Source organism: Tamandua tetradactyla, chromosome 12 (assembly GCF_023851605.1).
Source record: "Tamandua tetradactyla isolate mTamTet1 chromosome 12, mTamTet1.pri, whole genome shotgun sequence".
NCBI classification, from domain to species: Eukaryota; Metazoa; Chordata; class Mammalia; order Pilosa; family Myrmecophagidae; genus Tamandua; species Tamandua tetradactyla.
Window position 1 is genome coordinate 74497374 of NC_135338.1, and position 6843 is coordinate 74504216.

The 6843-nt window shown below is 35.4% G+C and overlaps 1 pseudogene; it reads left to right on the forward strand.

The window, feature by feature from the left end:
- Positions 1 to 429: 429 nt before the first annotated feature.
- Positions 430 to 1009, forward strand: LOC143651599 (polyadenylate-binding protein-interacting protein 2 pseudogene; annotated as a pseudogene).
- Positions 1010 to 6843: the final 5834 nt, after the last annotated feature.

The window sequence follows — 6843 nt, forward strand, 5'->3', positions numbered from 1 at the left end:
AAACCAGTAGCCTTGATTCTTGAAGATGGTTGTATAACTATACAACTTTTATGGTGTGACCATGAAAACTCTGTGATTAGCATTCTCTTTATCCAGTGTATGGACAGATGAATAAAAATATAAGGACAAAGAAATAAATAAGTAATAGGAGGGAATGAGGGTCATGGGATATTTTGGGTGTTCTTTTTTATTTTTATTTTTATTTTTGGAGTAATGAAAATGTTCTAAAATTGATTGTGGTGATGAATGCATAACTATATGATGGTACTGAGCCACTGATTGTATACTTTGGATGATTATATAGCATGTAAACATATCTCAATAAAATTTCATTTTTAAAAAAGATAGTGGAAAAGACTGCCAGTCAAAACTTTCCTTGAAAAAATGAGGGAAAGGGGCAAAGCGCATGTCGAGCTGGGATGTGGCGGTGCCTGTGGAGATCTGTAAAGGCCCACAGGATTCATTGGCTGCTATCCCCGCTGTCATGCACTGGATTAAAAATGGCAAGTAAGGCCATCCATGAAAGCTCCAAGTCACAGCAGTACTAGCCCAAGCATCATTAATAACAGCGTGATTATTAATGGACATTCTCATGAAGATGGTGATCCATTTGCAGAGTACATGTAGATGGAAAATGAAGACGAATTCAATGGACAAATAGAATAGGAGTTACGGGAAAAAGAATTTATTGAATGCTGTTTCCAAGAAATGCTGGAAGAGGAAGAAGAACACGAATGGTTTATTTCAGCTCAAGAGCTCCCACAAACTAAGGACCAGATCCAGGACTAATCTAATGACCTTGTTATCAGTGATGGCTCATCCCTGGAAGATCTTGTAGTCAAGAGCAATCTGAATCCAAATGCAAAGGAGTTTGTTCCTGGGATGAAGTGCAAAAATATTTGAGTAGGTGGGGCCCTCCTTTGATGGATGTAGCACAATTTCCATACTGCGAAGGTAGTATTAGAAGACTAAATTGTAAAAGCTCTCGTTACTATGTTACACTTATGCATTACCAAGGTTTTATTAGTCTTGCATGCTTAATAAAAGTGCTGACACTGTTATTAAGTAAAAAGCTGTCAAACATTTACTGGAATTAGGATTGGCCCCATGGCTTGATGTGAAAACAGTGAGGAAAGAAGCACCAGTCAAGTTGTGATAAAGCAAAAAATTAAATGACTTCTAAATCTTAACTGTATCTTCCTTGAGGCTAAACTGATTCTTTAAGGTTAGCTTACTCTTCTAAATGTCTAAACTTTGTTTAAATGAGTAAATTTAAGCTCTAATTGTTAAGTATATTTCTCAGTTCAGATTTCAATTTGTTTTTTGTTCCCATCAAAAAGAATCTTCTTTTTCTGGATAAGGCCTGTTAGTTAATTTGAAGTAATTCATTATAGACAAGTATGCTTTTTTTTTGGTTGTCCCTGGGAGTCCCGTCTCACATTGTCAGGGAGAATTTCACCCCTGGATGTCATGTACCATGTAGCAGGAAGGGTAATTTTACTTGCAGAGTTGGGCTTCCAGAGAGAGAGGCTACATCTGAGCAACAAAAGAGGTTTTCTGGAAGTAACTCTTAGGCATAACTATAGATAGACTTAGCTTCTCCACTACATAAATAAGTTTCACAAGGACAAACCTCAAGTTCATGGGCTTGGCCTATTGATGAAGTCATTTTAAACAGTTTAATTCACATATCATACAATCCATCCAAAGTGATAACTCAAAGGTTGTCAGTATACTTACGGAGTTTTGCATTTACAACCACAATCAATTTGAGAACATTCTAATTGTTCCAGGAAAAAACCAACAAAAAAAAACAAACACCAAAAAAATCCCATATCCCTTATACTCACTTATTATTGACACTTAGCATTGGTATGGTAACTTTGTTACCTTTGATGAAAGAATATTACAATGTTACAGTTAACTATAGTCTATAGGTTGCCTTAGTTGCATTTTTCCCATATACCACCCTATTATTAAAACTGTAATAGTGACATAAATTTGTTCTATTCATGTAAGAACTTATATTTGTACAATTAACCACAGACAACAGGTTTCACCATCCTATAGAATCCCAGGTTTTCCCCTCCACCTTTCTTTCTAGTGATATATATGGCCCTAGATTTCCCCTTTCATCCATACTCACTCATGACTCAGACCTGTTAATTAACTTACAATATTGTGCTATAATTACTTATATTCACTTCCAAACATTTACAATCGACCTTTTTAAACATTCTATACACTTTAAGCATGATCTTCCCATTCTCTATCCTCTTTCTATTTCTTGGTAACCTATACTCTAGATTATAACTTCCAGATCTTGCTCATTGTAATTAGTTGAGATTAGTGAGATCATACAATATGTCCTTTTGTGTCTATACTTCACTCAACATAATATCCTCAAGGTTCATCCAAATTGCTGCATGTATCAGGACTTAATTCCTTCTTACAGCTGAAAAATAGTCCACCATATGTTTATATCATAGTTCATTTATCCATTCATCAGTTGATGGACATTCAGATTGTTCCCACCACTTGGCAATTGTGGGTAATATTGCTATGAACGTTACCGTGCAAATGTCTATGTGCCTGCTTTCGGTTCTGAGTTAGTAATACGATTGCAATCATACAGCTGTTCTATGCTTAGCTTCCTGAGAAACCACTAAACTGCCTTCCAAAGCAGCTCACCATTCTACATCTGCACCAGCAGTGAAAAACTGTTCCTCTTTTGCCAAATCCTCTCCTGCACCTGTAGTTTTCTGTTTCTTTTTTATAATACCATTCTAGTAGGTGTAAATGATATCTCATTGTTGTTTTCATTTGTGGTTTTCCAATGGCTAGTGATGTTAAGCATCTTTTCATGTGCTTTGCAGCCATTCGTATTTCCTCTTTGGAAAAGTGTCTATTCAAGTCTTTTGCCCATTCTTAAGTTGGGTTGTTTGTCTTTTTGTTGTTGAGTTGTAGGATATCTTTATATATTCTCTATATGTGGTTTCCAAATATTTTCTCCATTGAGTAGACTGCCTTTTCACTTTCTTTACGAAGTCCTTTGAAACATAAAAGTATTCAGTTTTGAGGAGATCTCATTTATCTGTTTTTCATTGCTTGTGCTTTGTGTGTAATGTCTAAGAAACCACCTTCTACCATGAGATCTTGAAGATGCTTCCCTACATTTCCTTCTATGAGATTTATGGTCCTAAGTCTTATATTTGGATGTTTGATCCATTTTGAGTTAATTTTTCCATAAAGTGTGAGATATAGGTCCTCCTTCATCCATTTGGTTGTGAGTATCCAATTCTGCCAGCACCTTTTGTTGAAGAGACTGTTCTGTCCCAGTTGAGTGGACTTGGCCACATTGTCAAATATTTAAAGGTCTATTTCTGAACTATCAATTTGATTCCATTGGTCAATGTATTTATCCTTATGCCAGTACCATGTGGTTTAAAGTCAGAAAGTGTGAGTCTTCCAACTTTGTTCTTCTTTCTCAAGACGTTTTGGCTATTCAGGACCCCGTCTTTCCAAATAAATTTGATGATTGTTTTTTCTACATCTGGAAAGCAGTATGTTTGAATTTTAATTGGGATTACATTGGATTAGTAAATTAATCTAGGTACAATTAACATATTAACTATATTTAGTCTTCCAATTTATGGACACAGAATTTCTTTCCATTTATTTAGGATTTTTAAATTTCTTTCAACAATGTTTTGTAGTTGTCTGTGTATAGGTCCATTACATCCTTGGTTAAAATTACTCCTAGGTATTTAATTCTTTTAATTGCTATCATGAATTGAATTTTTTCCTTGCTTTCCTCCTCAGCTTGCAATTGATTACAATTACAATCAATTACAATCGATTTTCTTTTATTGAACCACCCTTGCATACCTGGGATAAATCCCACTTGATCATGATGTATAATTCTTTTAAGATGTTGTTGGGTTCTGTTTGCTAGTGTTTTCTTGAAAATTTTTTGCAACTATATTAATTAGAGAAACTGGCCTGCAATTTTCCTTTCTTATAATATCTTTATCCTGCTTCGGTATTAGGGTGATGTTGGCATCATTGAATGAATTAGGTAGTATTCTTTCCTCTTTAATTTTTTGGAAGAGTTTGAGCAGGATGGGTATTAATTTTTCTTGATGTGATTGATAGAATTCAGCTGTGAAGCCATCTGGTCCTGGGCTTTACCTCTTTGGAAGAATTTTGAAAATATTGTCAATCTCTATACTTGTTATTGGTTTATTGATTTCTTCTATTTCTTCTGGAGTCACGTAGTTTATTCATGTGTTTCTAGGAGATTTCCCATTTCATCTTAAGTTGTCTAGTTTGTTGGCATACAATTGCTTTTAGTATTCTTTTGTGATCTTTTTTATTTTTGTGGAGTCAGTAGTAATTCCCCTCCCTCTCAGTTCTGATTTTATTTATTTGCCTCTTTTGTCTTTTTTTCATTGTCAGTCTAGCTAAATGTTTGCGGTTTTATTGATTTTCTCAGAGAACTAACTTCTGGTTTTGTAGATTCTATTGTTTCTTTAAATTCTCAATTTCATTTATTTCTACTCTGATCTTTGCTATTTCTTTTCTTCTGCTTGCCTTGGGATTAATTTGCTGTTATATTTCTAGTTTCTTCAGGCATGCAGTTGAATCTTCAAATTTAACTCTTTATTCTTCTATAATGTAGGTTTTAGGACTATAAATTCCCTTTTCACCATTACTTTGCTACATCCCATTACTTTTGATATGTTGTGTTCTCATTTTCATTTCATCTCGAGACTGTTTTCTTTTGTAAGTTCTTCTTTGACCCACTGATTGCTTAAGAGTTTGTTGTTTATCAGCCATACATTTCTGACTTTTCCTGTTCTCCACATTTTACTGATTTCAAGTTTCACTCCATTATGATCAGAGAAATTACTTTGTATAATTTAAATCTTTTAAAATTTATTGAGATGGGTTTTGTGACCCAACATGTAGTCTATCCTGGAGAATGATCCATGAGCACTTGAGAATAATGCATAGCCTGCTTTTTGAGGGTGCAATGCTCTGTAAATTTTCTGTTAGATTTAGTTCTTTTATAATACTATTCAAATTTCCTGTTCTTTATTACTTATCTCTCTGGATGTTCTTTTGATGAAAATGGTGTATTGAATTCTCCCAATATTATTATAGAGATGTCTATTTCTTCCTTCAGTGTTGTCAATATTTGCCTCCTGTATTGGGGGCATCATGGTAAGTTGCATAATTATTTATGAATGTTATTTCTTCTTGGTGAATTGCCCCTTTTATTAATATATTGTGTCTTTGTCTCTTATAACAAAAGTCAATTTTGTCAAGTGTTTGTGTAGCTTCTCCTGCTCTTTTCTGATTACTGTTTGCATGAAATATCTTTTTACAGCCTTTCACTTTCAGCCTATTTTTATATTTGGGTCTAAAGTGTGCCTCTTTTAGGAAGCATATAGTTGGACCATATATTTATCCATTCTGCCAATCTCTGTCTTTTGATTGGAAAGTTTAACCCATTAATATTCAATATTATTACTGTAAATGCAGTACTTTATTCAACCATATTAACTTCTGGCTTTTATATGTCATATCTTATTTTTGTCTCTCTATCTCTCTTTCTCTTACCTTTTTAGTTACTCTTACTGATATTCTTCATTTTACTCTCCCTTCCAAACCTCTCTCTGCTTTTTTATCCAGCCTGTAGCACTCCCTTTGGTATTTCATATAGGACAGGTCTCTTGCTAATGAACTCTCTCAGTTTCTGTTTGTCTGTGAATATTTAAAACTCTTCCCATTTTTGGAGGATAGTTTTGCCAGATTAATAATTCTTGGATAACAGTTTTCTCTCACTACCTTAAATATATCATGCCACTGCTTTATTACATCCCTAGTTTCCAATGAGAAATTGGCACAAGCTTCCCCTAGATGAATCAAATCACTTTTCTCCTGCTGCTTTCAGAATTATTTGTCTATGGCATTTGACATTCTCATTAGTATGTGTCTTGCAGTAGGTCTATTCAGATTTATCCTATTTGGAGTACATTGCACCTCTTGGACCTATATGTTGACATCTTTCATAAGAGTTGGGAATTTTTTGACCATGATTTCCTCAAATATTCTTTCTGACACTTTTCCCCTCTCTTACCCTTCTTGTACACCCGTGATGTGTATGCTTGTCTGCTTAATGCTGTTATTCAATTCCCTGAGATCATGTGTTCTGTTTTGAGGCTATTATGTACCACAGAAAAACCATGTTTTAATTGTGATCCAATCTTGTGGGGCCAGACCTATCTATCGAGGTGGGAAACTTTGGATTACTTCCATGGAAAGGTGACACACCCAATGGTGGGCATGGCCTTTTAATTAGATGGAGATATGACGCCACCCATTCAAGGTGGGTCTTGATTAGTTTATTAGAGTCCTTTAAAAGGGGAAACATTTTGGAGATATCTCAGTTGCAAATGCTTGGAGAACAGTTGCTTCAGAACTGACAGAGATATGGATTTTTGGAGATGCTTGGAGAGCCTACAGAGAGAGCAGATGCCTGGACCCAGGCAAAACCCAGCAGACATCACAAAATGCCTTCCCATGAGATGCTAAGCAAGCCAGAAACTGAAGAGAGCCAAGGGAAGCTAAGAGATGAAACCCACCCCTGGAGAAGCCAAATGAGAAACCCCCACAAGAAACAGAGGTTGAAAGCAATGGAGCCCAGGAGCAAGGGACCAGCTGATGCCAGTCAGGTGCCTTCCCAACTGACAGAGGTGCTCTGAATGGCATCAGCCTTTCTTGAGTTGAGGTAATCTCTTCTTGGTGTCCTAATTTTGACACTTTCATACCCTTTGA